The sequence below is a fragment of the Dendrobates tinctorius genome, unplaced genomic scaffold (genome assembly GCF_039654945.1).
Source record: "Dendrobates tinctorius isolate UK_male_01 unplaced genomic scaffold, ASM3965494v1 ptg000029l, whole genome shotgun sequence".
Classification (NCBI taxonomy): Eukaryota; Metazoa; Chordata; class Amphibia; order Anura; family Dendrobatidae; genus Dendrobates; species Dendrobates tinctorius.
The window spans coordinates 35159404-35181545 of NW_027361697.1; the positions used below are offsets into that span (position 1 = coordinate 35159404).

The 22142-nt window shown below is 42.7% G+C and overlaps 1 protein-coding gene across 2 annotated transcripts in view; it reads left to right on the plus strand.

Annotated features, from left to right (window-relative positions):
- Positions 1-751: 751 nt before the first annotated feature.
- The window catches only part of LOC141085922 (dimethylaniline monooxygenase [N-oxide-forming] 2-like), a 114458-nt gene continuing 93067 nt past the window's right edge, over positions 752-22142 (plus strand). Inside the window, exon 1 of one of the 2 annotated variants that reach the window (XM_073571558.1) lies at positions 752-1201. The gene's annotated coding sequence lies outside the window, so the exon portion shown is untranslated. The remainder of the gene's footprint in view (positions 1202-22142) is intronic. The other variant, XM_073571556.1, reaches the window with a different exon arrangement.

The following is a 22142-nucleotide window of genomic DNA, read 5'->3' on the forward strand; positions in this document are numbered from 1 at the left end:
GACTGTGTGCAAGGCATCATGAAATCTGAAGATTACCAATGGATTTTTGGTCGCAATATAGTGCACAGCGTCAGAAAGCTGGGTTTGCGTCCTAGGCTATGGGTCTTCCAGAAGGGCAGTAACCCAAACATACTTCAAGAAGCACCCAGAAATGGATGGAAACAAAGCACTGGAGAGTTCTGAAGTGGCCAGCAATGAGACCAGATCTAAATTCTGTGGAGAAATCTTAAAAATATTTTTGGGAGAAGGCACCCTTCAAATATGAGATACCTGGAGGAGTTTGCAAAGGAAAAGTGGTTCAAAATTCCAGTTGAGAGGTGTAAGAAGCTTGTTGATAGTTTTTTCTGTGTTTTTTTTTGTTTTGTTCCCATATACCCAAAGGAAATAAACATGTGTATAGCAAAACATGTGTAATTGAAATAATTTTCTGGGCGAAATGCTTCATTTTCTGGAACAATTTCAAGAGTACCAACAATTTCAGTCAAGACTGAATTTCTGGACCTGTCATCTGGTGAGGTGATTGTACTAGATATCTTACTGTTTGCTAATTTTAGTGTAAAGTAGAAATTGCTTCTGCATGCTATGCGATGTGTATCACTCTTTAGTGTCTTTCAAAGTTTGTAAGATATGGATACCAGTGTCTTTGTAATCTCTCTCTCTGGATCAGACCTTTGATCTCTTTTACTTCAAAACAAGAGAGACGACTGTCAACTGCACTTTGTTTATTTCCAACCATATCACAGTGGTTACTGATTATTTTAGTACTAGATGGAAGCAGCATCATACCTCTACGGATAGTCCAGACTTCAGGAGAAGAATCTACGGATAGTTCAGACTTCAGGAGAAGAATCTGCAGATAGTCCAGACTTCAGGAGAAGAATCTACGGATAGTCCAGACTTCAGGAGAAGAATCTACGGATAGTCCAGACTTCAGGAGAAGAATCTACGGATAGTCCAGACTTCAGGAGAAGAATCTACGGATAGTCCAGACTTCAGGAGAAGAATCTACGGATAGTCCAGACTTCAGGAGAAGAATCTACGAATAGTCCAGACTTCAGGAGAAGAATCTACGGATAGTCCAGACTTCAGGAGAAGAATCTACGGATAGTCCAGACTTCAGGAGAAGAATCTACAGATAGTCCAGACTTCAGGAGAAGAATCTACGGATAGTCCAGACTTCAGGAGAAGAACAGCAGGACAAGTAAGACACTTTCTGTTTGTTATGAATGTTTGGTTATTAACTTAGCAGTAGCTTTTCTTTGAGCTGCATATTTTCCTCTCTAGTAAATTAGGAATTCAAATTGATAGCTGGTAAAGCTTTTTCTTTCTTATCATTCTTTTGCAGGAGATGTCATTTTCACCCTGTTTGAAAAGTATATATTGGTATAAAATGGTTAAAAATAAATCCTTCTCTCCCCTGAATGAAATAGACTGAGAGCGGTATTTAACATGCGCCAACATGGGGGCGCTTCATTCCACGCGCTATTCGATGAGTCTGTGACATGATCACGGATGCCAGTGTGTTGCCATGACAGTCGGGGGTCTGCTGAAGACCTCTGTGCTTGTCATGAAAATTCTCCAGTAAAAGCCAGCCTGTAGCTGGCGTTGGTAGGCAGTGTCGGACGGGATGAACGTAAAGCCCACCAGAAAACATCATTCTTGGGGCTTACCATCCATTTACTATGTAAATAAGAAAGACTAAAGTCTGCAACAAAAAGGAGAACAGCACTCTGTACATTAAAATAAAGATTACGAAACTAAAAATCAGAGATTTCTTTCATTTTTTTATTACTATTTGGTCTATATACTGGATTTGATGGACTATGTTGGTTAGTAAAATGATCAGAGTGGGAAGGTGTTTTAAAATATTTTAGTGTCAGGGTTGTTTTCTTGCCTCAAAAATTGATTACCCCTCATTATTATTTCACTGCCTACTGCACCATGAGAGTTGTGAAAGCGTTTGTTACCTCCCAAAACAGAAAACACAAAGTGATAGTTTGTGACTGGGGTGGCTGCAAGCCATTATTTTTAGATAAGGAAGTAACCGGCATCCAAAGGACCTTCCCATCCCAAAAGGATCTGCTTTATGGTGTTGGTTTTCTATTGGCTGGCTTGAAACCATTTTATTAAAGACATGAATCCCATGCCAATCCAACATAGTCTATCTAATCTGTTGTAAGGGGCTTACAAGAAATCGATTTTTTGAAAGGGTTTTACAATAAGGCTTACTGACGATCAATCCTTATAAAATATAACTTTTAATAAATAAAGTTTAAAAATAGACACAAAACAAGGTGAAAAGTGCAACTTTCAAAGCATGTACAGTTCAACTCAAAAGTTTACATACCCCGGCAGAATTTTTGCTTTCTTGGCCTTTTTTCAGAGACTATAAAAGATAACACCAAAACTTTTTCTCCACTCATGGTTAGTGGTTGGGTGAAGCCATTTACCCAAAACAAGTAAATGACCCTGATCAAAAGTTCACATACCCCATTTCTTAATACCGTGTATTGCCCCCTCTAACATTAATGACAGCTTGAAGTCTTTTGTGGTAGTTGTGGATGAGGTTCTTTATTTTCTCAGATGGTAAAGCTGCCCACTCTTCTTGGCAAAAAGCCATGAGTTCCTGAAATTACTGGGCTGTCCAACATTAACTGCGTGCTTGACATCTCCCCATAATGGCTCAATGATATGGCCACTCCAGAACCTTCACTTTGCTCTGCTGTAGCCAATGACAGTTCGACTTGGTCTTGCGTTTTAGATCATTGTCATGATGGAATGTCCAAGTATGTCCTATGCGCTGCTTCCAGGCTGATGATTACAAATTTGCCTCTAATATTTGCTGATAATGTGCTGCATTCATCTTTCCTTCAACTTTGACAAAGTTTCCTGTGCCTTTGTAGCTCACATATCCTCAAAGCATGAGCGATCCACCTCCGTGCTTTTCAGTAGGAATGGTGTTGCTTTCATCATATTTGACCTCTCTCCAAATGTGACGTTTATGGTTGTGACTAAAAAGTTCAATTTTGGTCTCATCACTCCAAATTACCTTGTTCCAGAAGTTTTGAGGCTTGCCTCTGTGATGTTTTGCATATTCTAGGTGAGATATTTTGTGGCACTTGCAAAGTAATGGCTTTCTTCTGGCGACTCGCCCATGCAGCCCATTTTTCCTCAAGCGCCTCCTTATTGTGCATCTTGAAACAGCCACACCGCTAGTTTTCAGAGAGCCCAGTAATTCATCTGATGTTATTTGTGGGTTTTTCTTTGCATCCTGAACAATTTTCCTGGCAGTTGTTGATGAAATTTTTGTTGGTCTACCTGACCGTGGTTTTGTTTTTAAAAAGCCCCTGATTTTTAATTTGTTAATCACAGTTTGAATGCTGCTGACTGGCATTATCAATTCCTTGGATATCTTTTTGTATCCCTTTCCTGTTTTATACAGTTCAGCTACGTTTTCCTGTAGATCCGTTGACAATTCTTTCGCTTTCCCCATGACTCACAATGCAGAAACGTCAGTGGCTGGATGAAAAATGCAAGAGTCTGGATCACAGATACTCATTCAGCTTTTATGCGCACACATTGATTACAAGCAAACAGGTCACAGGTGAGGATGTTACCTTCAGCAGCCATTCAAACCCATTTGTGTCAAATCTGTGCATGTTATCAGGCCAAAATCACCAGGATATGAGAACTTTTGATCAGGGTCATTTGAATGTTTTAGGTTGTCATTATGATTTAAAAAGAGAAAACACAGTAGTTTGACAATAAATGACTTCACCCAGCCATTAACCATGAGTGGAAAAAAAGTTTTGGTGTTATCATTAATATTCTCTGAAAAAATGCCAAGAAAGCAAAAATTCTGCCGGGGTATGTAAACTTTTGAGCACAACTGTATTTCTATACATACATATAGAGAGCTAACGAAAACAAAGGGTAGGCTAGTATGATATATCAAGAACTAACACTATACTCCCCTGTCCACAAAGAGATACAATTGATACTACCTTACTGTCTCTATGCGAGTGTCGGCTTAATCTGACAAAAAGAGATGCACAGTATAGAAAACCCATAAAAGTCGATTATAGCATTATATAAGGCCTCATCTGGGAGGATTGTAAAGGTAATGTATAACTAAATTGCCTAGAGAAATAACAAACATCAAACCTGCAATACCTGTGGGCAGGTGATCAGCTATTACATCTGATTATTGCTGTAGCATGCTTAGGAATTATGTGCCACAGTCCATGAAAAACCATTCACACTAAGCCGATGTGAGGAAGGGGTGCGCTAGGCCTAAGTATTAACTCTGCTGTGCACCTACCTATTTGCAGAGGTTGGCATCCTAAGATGACAAGATATGGCGCACCCGCTCGTGCGTCGGCTGCCCCTAAGCTCCTACCAAATACCCTTGTGCAGAGGTATAGTCAGGAAAAGAGGGCCAGCCTGGTCTGTATCTGCTTATGTCAGTCCTTAGAACCATGAAATAAGGTACTAGATAAAACAAGGGAATAAAAAATGGGGCAGGAAGGAAGGTAGGGTTTTGTATGATAAAGTGACAGAATGGAGTAACAGGCACACCTCTATATTCACTGCAATAACCAGTCAATGCAGATTGCAATAGAATGAAGTAAACACGATATACAAATAATATTAAACTTTCCCATTGGCGTTATACATATAGGACAAGAAAAATAACACTGCTCATGAATGATAAGCAATGAGCACTATGCAAACCAGGAGCAAAGCATGGACAGATAGGTCACATGGCCTGATGAAGGAGGCCTGATGGCAGACATTCAAATGTGATCAGAGAATGACTTATCTGTTTAGATACGTTGCTCCAGGCTAGATAGATGGTGCCAAATTCAACTTCAATGTGTTTTCCCCATGGCTGGGTTCATCATGAGATGCAAACATATTGGCACATGGCAGAGGATCAGTGTCCTTAGGATGAGGCTGTTGCAACAGCCAATATCTTTGCATCTCCTGATGAACCTAGCCATGGGGGAAACGCATTGAAATTTAATTTGGCACCATCTATCTTAGCCTGTAGCAACATATCTGAACAGATAAGTCATTCTCTGATCACATTTGAATGTCTGCCATCAGGCCTCCTTCCCTAGGGGAGGCCATTGACCTATCTGTCCACGCTTTGCTCCGGGTTTGCATAGTGCTCATCGCTTACCATTTATGATCAATGCAATTTTTCTTGTCCTATATGTATAACGCCAGTGGGAAAGTTTAATATTATTTGTATATCATGTTTACTTCATTCTATTGCAATCGGTATTGACTGTTTATTGCAGTGAATATAGAGGTGTGCCTGTTACTCCATTCTGTCACTTTATCATACAAACCCCTACTCTCCTCCCTAATTGAGATGAGCGAACATCGCTGGCTCCCGCCTAATTCGGCAAGCTATAGTGCTGCATCAGGAACCCGGTTACCTGGAGCGCTCCTGATGATCAGCTTTTCAGCGTCGCAGCTGCATGTGTTGTGGCTGTGTGACAGTCACAACACACAGGCTCTTCATGCATGTGCTGTGACTGTAACACAGCCATGACACATGCAGCTACGACACTGAAAAGCTGATTATTGGGAGTGGTTATCCGGGTTCCCGATGCAGCTTCTTAGGTAAGCACTATAGCTTGCCGAATAAGGAGGGAGCCGACGATGTTCACTCATCTCTACTCCCTAACCCATTTTTTATTCCCTTGTTTTATCTCGTACCTTATTTCATGGTCCTAAGGACTGACATTAGCAGATACAGGCCTGATTGGCCCTCTTTTTCTAACTATATGTCTGCACAAGGGTATTTGGTGGGAGCTTAGAGGAAGCCGACGCACGAGCGGGGGCGCCATATCTCGCCATCTTAGGATGCCAACCTCTGCAAGTAGGTTAGTGCGCAGCAGGGGTAATACTTAGGGCTAGCGCACCCCTTCCTCACATTGGCTAAGTGTGAATAGTTTTTCATGGACTGTGGCACATAATTACTAAGCATGCTATAGCAATAATCAGATGTAATAGCTGATCACCTGCCCACAAGTATTGCAGGTTTGATCTTTGTTATTTCTGTAGGCAATTTAGTTATACATTACCTTTATTATCCTCCCAGATGAGGCCCTATATAATGCTATAATCGACTTTTATGTGTCTTCTATTCTGACTGCATCTTTTTTGTCAGATTAAGCCGACACTCGCATAGAGACAGTAAGGTACTATCAATTGTATCACTGTTGTGGACAGGGGAGTATAGTGTTAGTTCTTCATATATCATACTATCCTACCTTCTGCTTTCGCCCTCTATATGTATTTTTATAAATACATGCTTTGCACGTTGCACTTTACACCTTGTTTTGGGCCTATTTTTAAACTTTACTTATTAAAAGTTATATTTTATAAGGGTTGATCGTCATTATGTCAAATCCGATGTAAAAGAAACTAGAAACCTACAAAAATAACTACAAAAAAGTAAATTAGAAGAATGAAAGAAATCTCTTATATTGCAGCACTAACAAGCTTCGGACCTCAGGTCGCAGTCATCTATGTACAGTAAGTGCTGTTAGTGAACTCCACTCCTCAAAACAGAAGCGTATGTAGCAAACAAGAAATATAGGGGATCATTACAAATGCAATTTCAGGAATATCTTTACAAAATGTATTAAGAAATATGAGAACAGGGCAACACACAAATAAAACAAATGTACTGCACAAAAGTGTCATGTAATAGAGTGGACCCACAATCCCCTACTTACCCAAAAATGCAGAAAAGCAACCAGTATAATGAAGTGTTGGCAGCGGATTAATCAGGATACTCTCCAAGCGTGTGACAACAGAGCTTCTTTATTCAGGAACAAACAGGAACAATATGTGAGAAGCTTAATATATCAGGAATAAATCATTTGTGTGTCTATCTGTGCAGCATCTACAGCAGGCTGCTTCTCTCATACACAGACAGCAAAACAGGAAATACAGTCACATGCTCTCCCTGTGTGAGCGTCTGGGAGATTTTTTTTGTTTTTACTAATCTAGCAACTAAACACTCATAGACAGGAATGGAGTTGTTGCACCAAATATATTCCACCATAAAAAATACTAGGTCAGTATACAAAGAAGTGCAATGGCAATAAATGAACTTTTAGGGGGCATTTTGATCTGTGATTCGGATCAAAAATTGGGATATATTCATAATTATTTTTCTTTGCAGATGCAAATGAACAGAGTTGTGAACAGCCTCATAAAATATAATGTTCAATCTGAGAAAAACGTGGATACAATACATATGTGAAAATGTATGTCCGAATAAGGCTTTTGGATGGGGATCACAGAAACCCATCGTGTGTCACCCGCCCTATTTTTTCTGTGTCTACTGAAGGTTTGGTCTTAAATAATGGATATTGACACGGTAATAATTTACCCAAATATTACATACAGTAAATAATATCCTGCTGTAATTGTTACCAAGTTTTCCTTGGTTTCATAATGAACTGCACTGGGAATCAGTGCTTAAAAGCAGGTACAGCACAAGTGCTAGATTTGCATTGCATTCAGCGTTTCAAATCATTACAGTGCAATGTAAAAATTCCACTTTGTGTCAATTCCATGTGACAATCTTCACTGTGGATTTAAAGAAAAGCCAGGGAACCCATAAGGTGGACAGGCCTCATGACAAGTTTAGGCTACTTTCACACTTGCGTTTTTTTGCGCTGCGTTTTATACAAACGCATTAAAAAAACGCATACAAATACTGCGTTTTTTTTCAGCCTTTTGAGTGCGCAAGAAGAAAAAAACGCAGCGTTTGTATGCGTTTACATGCGTTTTCAATTCATTTGCGTTTTTTAGGACATTGTTTGTCTTCCCACAAAAAAAATCTAGATAACAATCTTGCAACACACGCCACCAATGGGACATCAGTGGTGGTGTGGTATAGTAATATATAGACCCTGTCTACAGCCGTATTCTTCACATTTGCTTGATTTTTCTCGTGTCAACATGGATCTGCGCTGGAAGAGTTTTCACTTCAACTTGGATTTGGACATCGCGATGACTAGGGTATATGCAGTTGCTTGCCATGAACAAAGGAAAAGAGAGAGACAGCGAAGATGGCAGCGGTGGCGTTTGTGGATACATCCGATTGTTGAACTCCTGGAGAGCCGTGGGGCGTACCACACTCTCTACAGCGAGCTACAGGCAAACCTGGATAAATTTACAGATTATATCCGGATGTCCCAAGAAAGTTTCAGGGATTTTCTTGCTCGTGTCCAAGAATCCATCCGGAGACAGGACACACAGCTCCGTCGTGCGACTCCTCCTGAGGAACGGCTCCTGGTGACATTACGGTATGTAATATTTAAAAACCAAGGGGGGATGTCTGCATTTTTTTGGGGGGGGACATGTATTATTCAAAACCGGGCCTAATTATTTTTCGTGAATGTGCTAATTTTTTTTTATTGTTTTAAAAAACCATATACAGAAATATTAATTTTACTTCTTTCTCTGTTTCGCAGATTCCTGGGGACTGGAAAGACCCTATCTTCACTACACTTCCAGTACCGTATTGGAATCTCCACCTTGTCTGGAATTGTTGCGGACACCTGCCGGGCTCTCTGGAACGTTCTTTGTCCAGAATTTATGCCCCTGCCCACCGTTGACAAGTGGATGGAAATTGCTGACAAATTCTGGACAGTATGCAATTTCCCCAACTGTTTGGGAGTGGTGGATGGGAAACACATACGGATCATCAAACCCAAAAGAACTGGATCGGAGTATTATAATTACAAAAAGTACTTTTCAACAGTACTCATGGCCATTGCGGATGCCGGATGTATGTTTGTAGCAGTGGACATTGGAGCATTTGGCCGTGGTAATGACTCCCAGGTTTTTAAAAACTCAGACATGGGCCGGAGGTTGTATGGCAACCAATTTAATTTCCCTATGCCACGGCCTCTTCCCCACACCGAAGCTCCGCCACTGCCATTTGTAATGGTTGCGGATGAGGCTTTTCAAATGTGCGCAAACCTACTGAAATCCTACTCCAGCCGTGACTTGGACCACACCAAAAAAATCTTTAATTACAGGCTGACCAGGGCCAGAAGAACTGTAGAGCGTGCTTTTGGGATTCTTGTCTCCAGATGGCAAATTCTCGGCACAGCCATTAATCTTAAACTTGAAACAGTGGATGAGTTGGTGAAGGCGTGTGTGGTTCTACATAATTTTGTGATGGCTAAAGAGCACCCGACCTTTGAACTTGATGATGCTGCTCCTAACCCATTGCCTGAATTCACTCAGCACCCTCTCAGGTCATCCGTTGAAGTTTGTCAAATGAGGGACCAATTTGCGGCCTACTTTATCTCTAATGTAGGACAGGTGCACTGGCAATATGAAATGGTGTAAAAATGTTTTCGTGTGTGTATGTTAATAAATAACCTGTTTTGATACCTGTACCGAGTGCACTATGTCTTTTTACACTCCATTAAAATAAACAACTTCCCATGTAAAGTATACCTGTGAATTAATGATGTTCTCACACCTGGGCAGGTAACTACACATACGAGTTAAACTGCAGCATCGCTAGTTTTCGTGAAATATATTGGTACGTAAGCGATGCTGCAGGTTAAAAATCATATGTGTATTAACCTGTCCATGATTGATAAATAGTTATGATACTAGGCCTGGGTATTGGAGATATGACGTGTATTTTACCCATCAGTTGATTGAACACACACTTAATAAGAGTATGTTGCTAATTACAAGGTATATCTATCATCCCCCTGGCCTAGTATAACAATAAGTGAAATGAGGATGGTAAAAACAGCTCATCCTCAAAACACTTAATGACACCTTGCAAAGTTGAAGGCGCATTGTGTGTACGGTGCAGTGTGTGTAGGCGGCGGAAAAAATATTAATCAAACTATGTTATGGTAAACCAGAAAATCAAATTTATTTTTAACCAAAAAATTATAAAAAACTTTATTTTTTTCGGCGTTTGGTGGCAGATGGTTGCAAGTTGGGGGTGTGCAGTGAAGATGAACAGCTTATAGTGGATGAAGGTGTTCTAGGGGACGGGGCAACAAAACTTGTGGGGGAAGGGAGGCCAGTGATGGCAATGGAACTAGACACACTAGGAGGAGAGGACAGAGGTTCAGCGACAGTGGTCCTAACCGTTTTTTGTCTCCTTAAACTGGCCTGCCTGGACCTCCTTGGGCCCAATGCCCGCCTTGATTGTTGGCCCCACCTGGAACTTGGGGCAAATAAGGAATGTAGGTCCCCCATCTGCTGCTGTGGCTGCTTCTGCTGTACCTGCTGCTGTGGCTGTGGCTGCTGCTGCTGTGGCTGCTGTTGATGCTCTGTGGTGGCGGTGGAAGTGCTTGTCCTTGCAGGAGGACTGGTGGTGGCAGTGATGGTCCATGTTTGCGGAGTGGTGGTGGCAGGGCTAGTACATGTTATAGTGCTGTTGGCAGTGCTGTTCCACGTTTGAGGAGTGGTCACGATGGCTGTGCTCCAAGCATGCATGGGGTGGCGGTGGTGCTCCAGACAGAAGCAGCGCTTGCCATGGTGGTGTTGGTGAAGTGACCAGCAGCACTCAGACTTGTGGTGGTGTAATGGTGGGTGTCCTGGCTTTCAAAGCCATCCATCTATTCAATAGAGGTGTCCGTGCAGTGGTATGCAGCACAAGTCGGTAGTGAGGTGAAGCGAGTCAATGGTGGCACAGTTGGAAATGACACCACTGACTGCTGCTCGTACCGATTATGCTGCATAGCCTGCAAGAAAGCATTGTTGCAGGCCTGCAGCACACTCAGCTGTTGCTTAGGACTTTTCAATTTTACTAAAAAACTGGTGCGCTGGTCTGTTGAGGTCGGCCTCCCGACTCCAGACGGTCAAGGCGCTGTTTGACAGAGTGGAAGCGGTGTTCCATGTGGTTAAAACCACGTTCCATTAGTGAAAAACCACTTTCCACTCTGTCTGACAGCGACTTGAGGCTGACATTAAAGGCCTCGCTCAAGTGCATAAACTCGGGCAAGACATTCCTGTCCAAGGCCCTCTGCCGCTGGCGGGTAGTGCCTGCATAACCAGTGGCAGAGATCTGGGACAGGGAAACACCTGATTGACCAGCTTCCTGGTCATCAGCTGTCCGTGTTGCAGATGTGCAAGGTGCTTCCTGGCTGTCGGGTGTCTGAGACGGGTCCGAGGTCGTCTGGTGAAGGACCGCTCCAGGGCCAGGTTGCAGGGTGCTGCTCCAGGTGCTGTTGAAGAAAGGAAAAACATTACTATCATGCATTTACAATAATCATCAGCTGTGGAATAGAAAAACACAGATTAATAAAAATAAAAACCCAAAAATTATAATACATACGCTCTGGTGGCAAGGACCAGACTTAGGTACTGCAAAGCTTGATAGTACCGGTATTTTGTTCTGGTCCTTGCCGCTGAACCACTGCGAACATGCCCCTCAGCACGAACATCAGTGTTGAAGCGGTCCTTGATCGAGCGCCAACGTGTTCGGACTTTGTTCACTGTTGGAAAAACAAACAAACAACATTTAACAATTGTGTATGATGCACGATATATGCTATCACTAAACCCAACAGTGCCATCACGGACAAGAGTCAATGCTGCACAATACAGCAATACAATACCAAAAGCAGTCACTGTTGAGCCAGATGACACTGTTGGGTTTCCTGCTAGAATATATCTAGCACGAAACCCAACAGTGCCATCACAAACAAGAGTCAATGCGGCTCAATACAACAATACAATACCCAAAGCAGTCACTGTTGAGCCAGATGACACTGTTGGGTTTCCTGCTAGAATATATCTAGCACGAAACCCAACAGTGCCATCATGAACAACAGTCAATGCGGCACAATACAGCAATACAATACCCAAAGCAGTCACTTTTGAGCCAGATGACACTGTTGGGTTTCCTGCTAGAATATATCTAGCACGAAACACAACAGTGCCATCAAGGACAATAGTCACTGCGGCATAACAGAGCAGGGAAATACTTACTAAACGACTTTTTGGAGGTTGCAGTGGTGCTGTCCCAGCCATCCATCAACGCTGCGGCCACCTCATTCCATAGCCGCTGGGTCACCACATTGTCCTTGTACAGCCGGTCACAGCTGTCCCACAACGGGGCACGCTCCTGGACCAGGCGGATAAGGTGCTCATTATCCAGGTAGACGTCTTCATCCCGTTGTGGAAGCTAGACAAAAAACATTCATTAGAATATTCGAATTTTGTGTGAATAAAAAGTTAAAAAAGATCCAGAAAAGAGGAAAGATAGAAGATAAAAATAAAGGACATTACAAATCATTTGATACTTACATTCCGTGTCACCATTGGGACTTGGCTTGGCTGCTCATGCTGTTCGCCCTCACTAGTCGTGTCCGCTGAAGATGACGATGTCTGAAAAAAAAACAACAAACGTTAGAGATTTTGAGAAGCAGCAGATACACTATGTTCCAAATTATTATGCAAATTGTTTTTAAGTATCATAGCATTTTTTTGTTTTTTTTAATGAAACCCATTAATGGTATTGTGTCTCAGGGTTCTTTGACTACTGAAATCAATCTCAGATACCTGTGATAATTAGTTTGCCATGTGAGCCCAATAAAAGGAAAACTGGATGTTCCACACTATTGAACAGGCAACAGTTTTCAAGTAACGAGGGGAAAGAAAAAGGATCTCTCTGCTGCCGAAAAGCATCAAATAGTGCAATGCCTCGGTCAAGGGATGAAAACATTAGATATTTCCCAAAAACTTAAGCGTGATCACCGTATTGTTAAGAGATTTGTGGCTGATTCTGAGCACAGACGTCTTCGTGCTAATAAAGGCAGAATGAGGAAGGTTTCTGCCAGGCAAGTTCATCGGATTAAGAGAGCAGCTGCTATAAAAAGCCATTACAAATCAGCAAACAGATATTTGAAGCTGCTGGTGCCTTTGGAGTCCCTCAAACCTCAAGGTGTAAGATTCTTCAAAGGCTTGCTGTGGTGTATAAACCTACTATTCGGCCACCCCTAAATAGTGTTCACAAGCAGAAACGGTTGCAGTGGGCCGAGACATACATGAAGACTAATTTTCAAACAGTCTTGTTTACTGATGAGGGTCCAGCAACCCTGGATGGAGTAGTGGATGGTTGGTGGATGGCCACCATATCACAACAAGGCTGCGACGTCAGTAAGGAGGTGGAGGAGTCATGTTTTGGGCCAGAATAATGGGGAAAGAGCTGGTAGGGCCCATTAAGGTTCCTGAAGGTGTGAAAATTACCTCTGCAAAGTATATAGAGTTTCTGACAGACAAATTTCTTCCATGGTATAAAAAGCAGAAACGTGCCTTCAGGAGCAAAATCATCTTCATGCATGACAATGCACCATCTCATGCTGCAAAGAATACCTCTGAGTCATTGGCTGCTATGGGCATAAAAGGAGATAAACTCATGGTGTGGCCACCGTCTTCCCCTGACCTCAACCCTATAGAGAACCTTTGGAGTATCATCAAGCAAAAGATCTATGAGGGTGGGATGCAGTTCACATCAAAACAGCAACTCTGGGAGGCTATTCTGACTTCATGCAAAGAAGTCCAAGCAGAAACTCTCCAAAAATTCCCAAGTTCAATGGATGCAATAATTGTGAAGGTGATATCAAAGAAGGGTTCCTATGTTAACATGTAACTTGGCCTGTTAGGATGGTTTGGAGTTAAATAGGTTTTTTGTTCAGTGAATGTGACCTCCTAATGCTGCAAATTCCACAAACGAGTATTTTCAGTTCTTTAACACCTTCACCCCCCAAGGGTGGTTTGCACGTTCATGACGGGCCAATTTTTACAATTCTGACCGCTGTCCCTTTATGAGGTCATAACTCTGGAATGCTTCCATGGATCCCGGTGATTCTGACATGGTTTTCTCATGACATACTGTACTTCATGATAGTGGTAAAATTTCATTCAAATAACTTGTGTTTATTTGTGAAAAAAATGGAAATTTGGTGAAAATCTTGAAAATTTCGCAATTTTCCAACTTTGAATTTTTATGCCCTTAAATCACAGAGATACGGCACACAAAAAACTTCATAAGTAACATTTCCCACATGTTTACTTTACATCAGCACAATTTTGGAACCCAAATTTTTTTTTGTTAGGAAGTTATAAGGGTTAAAAATTGACCAGCGATTTCTCATTTTTGCAACACCATTTTATTTTTACGGACCACATCACATTTGAAGCCACTTTGAGGGGTCTATATGATAGAAAATACCCAAAAGTTACACCATTCTAAAAACTGCACCCCTTAAGGTGCTCAAAACCACATTCAAGAAGTTTATTAACCCTTTAGGTGCATCACAGGAATTTTTTGAATATTTAAAAAAAAATGAACATCTAACTTTTTTTCACAAAAAAAATACTTCAGGTTCAATTTTTTTTATTTTACCAAGGGTAACAGGAGAAATTTGACTGCAAAAGTTATTGTGCAATTTGTCCTGAGTACGCTGATACCTGATATGTGGGGGGAACCACTGTTTCGGCGCATGGCAGAGCTCAGAAGGGAAGGAGCGCCGTTTGACTTTTACAATGCAAAATTGGCTGGAATTCAGATCGGATGCCATGTCACGTTTGGAGAGCCCCTGATGTACCTAAACAGTGGAACCCCCCACAAGTGACCCCATTATGGAAACTAGACCCCCCCAAGGAACTTATCTAGATATGTGGTGAGAACTTTGAACCCACAAGGGCTTCACAGAAGTTTATAACGTACAGCGGTACAATTAAAAAATCATATTTTTTCCACAAAAATGATCTTTTTACCCCCAATTTTTATTTTCCCAAGGGCAATAGGACCCTAAAAGTTATTGTGCAATTTGTCCTGAGTACACTGACACCCCACATGTGGGGGTAGACCACTATTTGGGCGCATGGCAGAGCTCGGAAGGGAAGCAGCGCCATTTGACGATTTTGGCTGGAATTGAGAACGGACACCATGTCGCGATTGGAAACCCCCTGATGTACGAAAACAGTGGAAACACCCCACAAATGACGTGAAAATAAAAAATTCGTATTTTTTCAACAAACATGATCTTTTAGTCACCAATTTTTTTTATTTTCCCAAGGGTACCAGGAGAAATTGGACCCCAAATGTTGTTGTCCAATTTGTCCTGAGTACGCTGATACCCCATATGTGGGAGAAAACTACTGTATGGGCACATGTCGGGGCTCGGAAGGGAAGTAGTGACATTTTGGAATGCAGGCTTTGATGGAATGGTCTGCGGGTGTCATGTGCGTTTGGAGAGCCCCTGATGTACCTAAACTATTGAAACTCCCCACAAGTGTCCCCATTTGGAAACTAGACCCCCCACGGAACTTATCTAGATGTGTGGTGAGCACTTTGAACCCCCAAGTGCTTCACAGAAGTTTATAACGCCCGGGCTTGAAAATAAAAAAATCATTTTTTTCCACAAAAATGATATTTTTGCCTCAAATTTTTTATTTTCCTAAGGGTAACAGGAGAAATTGGACCCCAAAAGTTGTTTTGCAATTTGTCCTGAGTAGGCTGATACCCTACGTGTGGGGGTAAAACACTGTTTGGGCGCATGGCAGCGCTTGGAAGGGAAGGAGCACCATTTGACTTTTTCAACTCAGAATTGGCTGGAATTGAGATCAGATGCCATGTTGCATTTGGAGAGCACCTGATGTGCCCAAACAGTGGAAACCGCCAATTCTAACTCCAACCCTAACCCCAACACACCCCTAACCCTAATCTCAGCCCTAACCCTAGCCCTAACCCTAGCCCTAACCCTAGCCCTAGCCCTAACCCTAGCCCTAACCCTAACCCTAGCCCTGGCCCTAACCCTAGCCCTAACCCTAATGGGAAAATGGAAATAAATACATTTTCTTTTAATTTTATTATTTTTCCCTAACTAAGGGGGTGATAACGGGGGATTTGATTCTATTTATAGCGGGTTTTTATGTTTGGCAGCTGTCATACGCTAAAAGACGCTTTTTATTGTAAAAATAGTTTTTGCATCACCACATATTGAGAGCTATAATTTTTCCGTATTTTTGACCCACTGAGTCATGTGAGGTCTTATTTTTTGTGGGACGAGTTGACGTTTTTATTGGTACCATTTTCGGGCACATGACATTTTTTGATCGCTTTTTATTCCGATTTTTGGGACGCAGAATGAACAAAAAACAGCGTTTCATGAATTTCTTTTGGGGGGGTGCGTTTACACCGTTCCGCGTGCGGTAAAATTGATAAAGCGGTTTCATTCTTCGGGTCAGTACGGTTACAGCGATACCTCATTTAGGTCGTTTTTTTATGTTTTGTCGGTTTTATGCAATGAAAACTATTTTATATAAAAAATAATTATTTTTGCATCGCTTTATTCTGCGAGCTATAACTTTTTTACTTTTTCGCTGATGATGCTGAATGATGTCTCGTTTTTTGCGGGACAAGATGACGTTTTCAGCAGTACCATGGATATTTATATGCATCTTTTTGATCGCGCGTTATTGCACTTTTTGTTTGGCGGTGTGATAATAAATCATTATTTTTTGCTTTGTTTTTTATTTTTATTTTTTAAGGGGTTCGCTAAAGGGGTTAACTAATGTGACAGTTTTATAGGGCAGGTCGTCATGGACGCGGCGATACCTAATATGTGTACTTTTATTGTTTTGGTTTTTTTATTTCCAAAAAATGGATTTATTGGGGGAATATTTTTTTTTTTTATAATTTATTTGGCGATTTTTTTAAAATTATTTTAACGCTTTTTTTTTTTTTAACTTTATTACATAGTACCAGGTGGGACATCACTGTCCTGTGACAGATTGCTGATCTGTCACATCACAGATCAGGCACTGCTGCAGACTTCCTCATGCCTGCTCTTTGCAGGCACTGAGGAAGTCAGTTCCCTGCAGGCCCCCGAAGGCCCCCGTCGCCATCTTGGATTCGGAGGCCTGCAGGGAAGGAGCCCCCCGCAGCAGCGCTGCACATTGTGCTGCTGTGGGGGGCTCAGGGAAGCACGGAGGGAGCCCACTCCCTGCCGATGCTTCCCTTTAACCCCCTGTACACCGCGATCATGTTTGATTGCGGTGTGCAAGGGGTTAACGTGTCGGGGGTGGTCCGTGACCGCCCCTGACACATTATCACAGCTGACACCCAGCACAATCAGCTGACACCCGGCCGCGATCAACAGCGCTCACCACGTGGGCGCCGCTGATCGCGCTAGAGTACTATCCCGTCCATGGGCCTAGGGGCTCGGGTCCCATGGACGGGATAGTACATCTGATGACAGAAAGGGGTTAAAACATATCAAATGTTTAGAAATTCTACTGTGCCTAATAATTTGGAACAGTGCATTTTGAGTTTTTATTCATTTTGGAGATTATATCATTGGGAGGTTTCTTCAATAAAATTCGATGTATACTCTAATGGGTGATGACTTTTATTAGACTGACTGTCATTTGCACTGGCCACTTAGGAAAATCAGAGAAAAATATAATTTCCATAATAATTTGGAGCATAGTGTATACAGTACTTACCAAACGCACGGAAATAATCACCTCACGGTCTGCTTGCGCCAGTTCATGCCGGGATGGTGAATATTCAGATTCCGAAGACATACTGCATGTAAAAATAATACAAAGCATTAGTACATATCCAATTTAAAAGGACAGGCATACATTTTTAGATGTAATAATACTCTCATTCTTGCCGCTGAAGCTGGAATTGAAAATGGTGTCTTCTTTTGCAGTCTGTCTGCTCTCCAGGCTGTCTCTATAGTTGTGGTACAGTTCTGGCAGACACCTACTTTTATATAGACATGAAGTTTTTGTAGTTGGGGTTTTTTATAACTTGTCTAGCCAATGGTCACCTAAAAAACGTATGCACAAAAAAAGCATACGTGTGCATGCCAATGCGCATGTATGCGCACCCATAGACAATAATGTTAATTTTTTGCCCAAAACGTGCGCATACGTGCGCATGCATTTTTTTTAAGCGGTTGGGCGTACCAAAAAATGCAACATGTAGCGTCCGGAAATTATGGACGCAAACCGTAAAAAAACGCAGCGCACGAAAAACGCATTCAGTTGTGTGTTTGCCTTCTTCCTGCGTCAACCCTTCAGCACTGCTACATACCTTGCCTGAACACTATATCATCTACCTGACATCTACTACAACTGCCCTGGGACTACAGCTCTTTCTGTGGGGAGCTATTACACCTCTGCTGCATCATACCATCTGTCCCAGAGGATCTGCACTGCAGCGCTGGTCCCCTCTGACCAGATACCACAGGTGGCGTCACGAACTAATCTACACATAGACTTTATTTGGCATCAATACCCTTATTTTACATGGATACTCAGGGCCACGGACCGGGTCACTGCCACCATGACACATCCCTTTAAGACACCGTCCCGGTACCGAGTAAACCCTACAGCCCTGAGGGGGTGTTCCACATGCTTAGTGTAGATCCTTGGACATTCCTATGTTTTTTGGGGTGCGTTGCGGGTGGATGTTCGGTCGGATAGTCGTTTCTCAGGCAGTCTAGATTGTTGTCGTTAGAAAGACGGATTGGAATACGGGGCATGATGTTGGGAAGGGTCCTGTCGGAGGTGTGGTATTACATTATAGCAGAATTGATCGCCCTCCGGATATTCTCGTGTTGCTTGTTGGAAGAAATGAAGTGGGAGTACGTTGATCTCGAGAGTTAATTTGGGATATTAAATTTGACATTTTAAGATTGTGGTCAGAATATCCAGGATTTATTATAGTGTGGTCAGACATAGTGGCACGTCTCACGTGGAGGTATGCAAGGTCCGTTGATCGGATCAGCAAAACATGGATAAAATTGAATAAGGTGGAGGGGAGGAACGTTTTGTGGCAAGGAATGCGAGTATTGTTGTGTGGCACAGGGAATTGGAAACGCCTTTGAGGGAACATATGAGGGCGGATGGGGTTCATCTCAATGCATTGGGACGGATTTGTAGATGTTAAGCTTAAGGGATGGCATTGAACAAGCAATGTGTTAGTGGCAGGACCAGACGTGTAATGTGTCATGGGACCGGTCTGTAGCGGGGGGAATAGGTCTGGGTTAGAGGCATGTCAGGTGGTCATGGCCTTTGGTTGGAAGACACTATTACAGTATGGTGGCTTCGGTGATAGGTCAGGGTTAATTGCGGACACAGGTCCTGCAAAAAGTTAGGGGTGTTATTTAGGTGTGATTAATGCCTTATTCTCTGGGCTGGTGATGTGCAGCCAGGGAAAATAATTGGATATTCCTCTGGACCAGACCTATGAGCAGGTTAATGGGGTTCTTGTGTTATTTAATGTTATAATGTCTACATTGTTTTGATGTTTGGGGCGCTAGGTTGGAGGGCGCCCCAAGTGGTATGTAAAAATTTTAATAAAAGGCTGCTGTGGCCATTTTCACCAAGTTGCAAGCAGTCCTGTGTTTATTTAAAGGTTTTAGGATAAGTATGTGGGTCGCAGTATGAATGACCTAATATATCCTGCTTTAACTTCTCAAGGGAATCTGTCAGCAGGCTTTGCTATATAAGCTGCAGACAGCATGCTGTAGGGGTTAAAACACAGAATTCAGCAGTGCCTCTCTTATCAGGCTCTGTTGTTTTGTTTCCAAAGATAGGAAGAAAATAAAAGTGCAACATATATATTACTTTATTGAATCAATTTAAAAAGACAAGGAACACACAATTGAACATAAAAAGGAAAAAAGCTTTAAGCAGGAAATGAAACATGCGCTGGAGCAGGTGGAAGGGGGCTGTGATGTGGTTTAGGTCAGTACATGGCATATAACAATGGTCTCTTTATTATCTGGTTTCCTTGGGTTCACCAATTAGTATTATGCATTGAGCACTTTTTGAATCTACTATATAATCGCTAATTCTGTCTGTCTGTTTGTAATGGAAATCCCATGTCGCTGATTGGTCGTGCCCGGCCGGCTGTGACCAATCAGCGACAGGCGCAGTCCGGCCACGAATTGGCGCGGAATTCGAACGACGCACCATCGGGAGATCTGCGGTGCTAGCCGCTGATCTCTCGACGGTTTCCGCGGGTCATCGCAGCCACCGCCATCAGGGGCTTATCTACAGCATTCTGTAATTTTGTAGATAAGCCCCCGATGAAACCTGAAAGATAAGAAAAAAGAGTTAGAGTATACTCACCCCAGCGTTCGGTCCGGTCCAATGGGTGTCGCCGTCCCGTCCGGCGCCTCTCATCTTCATACGATGACGTCCTCCTCCTTGCTTCTCCCTCGGCTCCTGTGCAGGCATACTTTATTGGCCCTGTTGAGGGCAGAGCAGAGTACTGCAGTGCGCAGGCGCCAGACCTCTCTGACCTTTCCTGGCGCCAAAGTGTCTCTGCTCCAAACATACAGAAGCAATGGGGAGGGAGCACTGGAGGATCTTCTGGTGCTTTACTGGGCCAGTCCGACACTGTTCATAGGAGATCGTGATTTAACTATACTTAACAGTATAGCACAAGTGATCAAGTCACCTAAGTTTTTACAAATATGAAAAAAAAATAAAAAACACAAAAGTTCAAATCACTTCCCTTCTGCCCCATTAAAAATAAAGCAATTAAAAAAAATAAAAATACACATTTCTTATTGCTGCGTTCGTAAAAGTCTGAGAAAGTGTGAAATAGCCCTTTTTTTGTTATTTCAATTTCAACACACTCTTTTTCCCTTTGATTTCCAGTTCATCACATGATAAAATGAATGGTGTCATTCAAAAGTACAATTTGTCCTGCAAAAAAAAACAAGCCTTCAAACAGGCTTGGGGATGGAAAAATAAAAAAGTTATGGCACTTGGAAGAAAGGGAGTGGAAATAAAGATGAAAAACGGAATATCGCCCAAGGGTGAAGGGGTTAGACTGACAGGTAGTGTTGAGCTTTCCGAAACCGCAAGTATCGGGTATCGGCCGATATTTGCCGTATCGGAATTCCGATACCGAGTACCGATACTTTTTTCGTATCGGATACCGGAATCGGAAGTCCAAAATGCAATGAGCCACAAAAGTGGCTCTGATTGGCTGCCGAAATGACGTCATCATGATGCGCTGTCTGTGCGCATCATGATGCGCCGTCAGTTCGGGCCTTCGGTGGGGCTGTGCCGACTGTCCGGGGGTCTGTATCGGCCTGCCGGTGGTCTGTGCAGGCTCCGGTGGTCTGTGCCGGCCTGCCGGGGGGCTGTGCCGGCCTGCCGGTGGTCTGTGCCGGCCTGCCGGGGGGCTGTGCCGGCCTGCCGGTGGTCTGTGCAGGCTCCGGTGGTCTGTGCCGGCCTGCCGGGGGGCTGTGCCGGCCTGCCGGTGGTCTGCGCAGGCATCGTCCGATGGGACTACAAGTCCCATCGGGCGATGCCTGCTACCATGACGGTGATTGACACATTAGCCAATGATGGGACAGTAGTAGTCCCATCATCCGGCTAATGTGTTGAATGTAAAAAAAAATAAATAAATAAAATTTGACATGCTACATACATGCTACATACATACAACATGCATACTACATATATACTACATCTTAAAAAGGAGAAAACGGAGTAACGGATACAAAATATATGCAAAAGTATAAATTTTATTAATACTCACATCAAGTGCTGACAAGTATACAAGTTGACTAAAATAGGGGGGATAAGCCCCAATGATACAACAATCAGGACAGACAAGGACAGGGTAAATAAAATGATACCAGTGCTCGAAATCTACATGGCACAACGTTCAGTCAGCCCATGGGCATTGCACATAACAGACATGTGTCTAATGGTAAAAGATAGTCAAATATGGCATACTCAATTAAATGTGTATTGTACATAGTTGTACATGTCTAGAGCGCCAAAAAAAAAAAAAAAAAAAAACCATCCAGAGGGGTCAATGTGCAAGTCCAATGGACACTGAACATAAATGAATCAATGACATGTGGAAGGATTCTTACATAGTAAATAACATATGTATCAGCATATCAAAACTGCGCAATTGTGCCAGAGAGAACCCGGGAGACGACCCGCCCAGCGGTCCAAATGACCGAAGTGTGGAAACAAGTAAAGGCAGGCTGCTTACCGGGGAGCAGAGGAGGTGAAGGCCCATGCAACGACACCCGACGTACGTTTCGCGCCCGCCACAGGCGCTT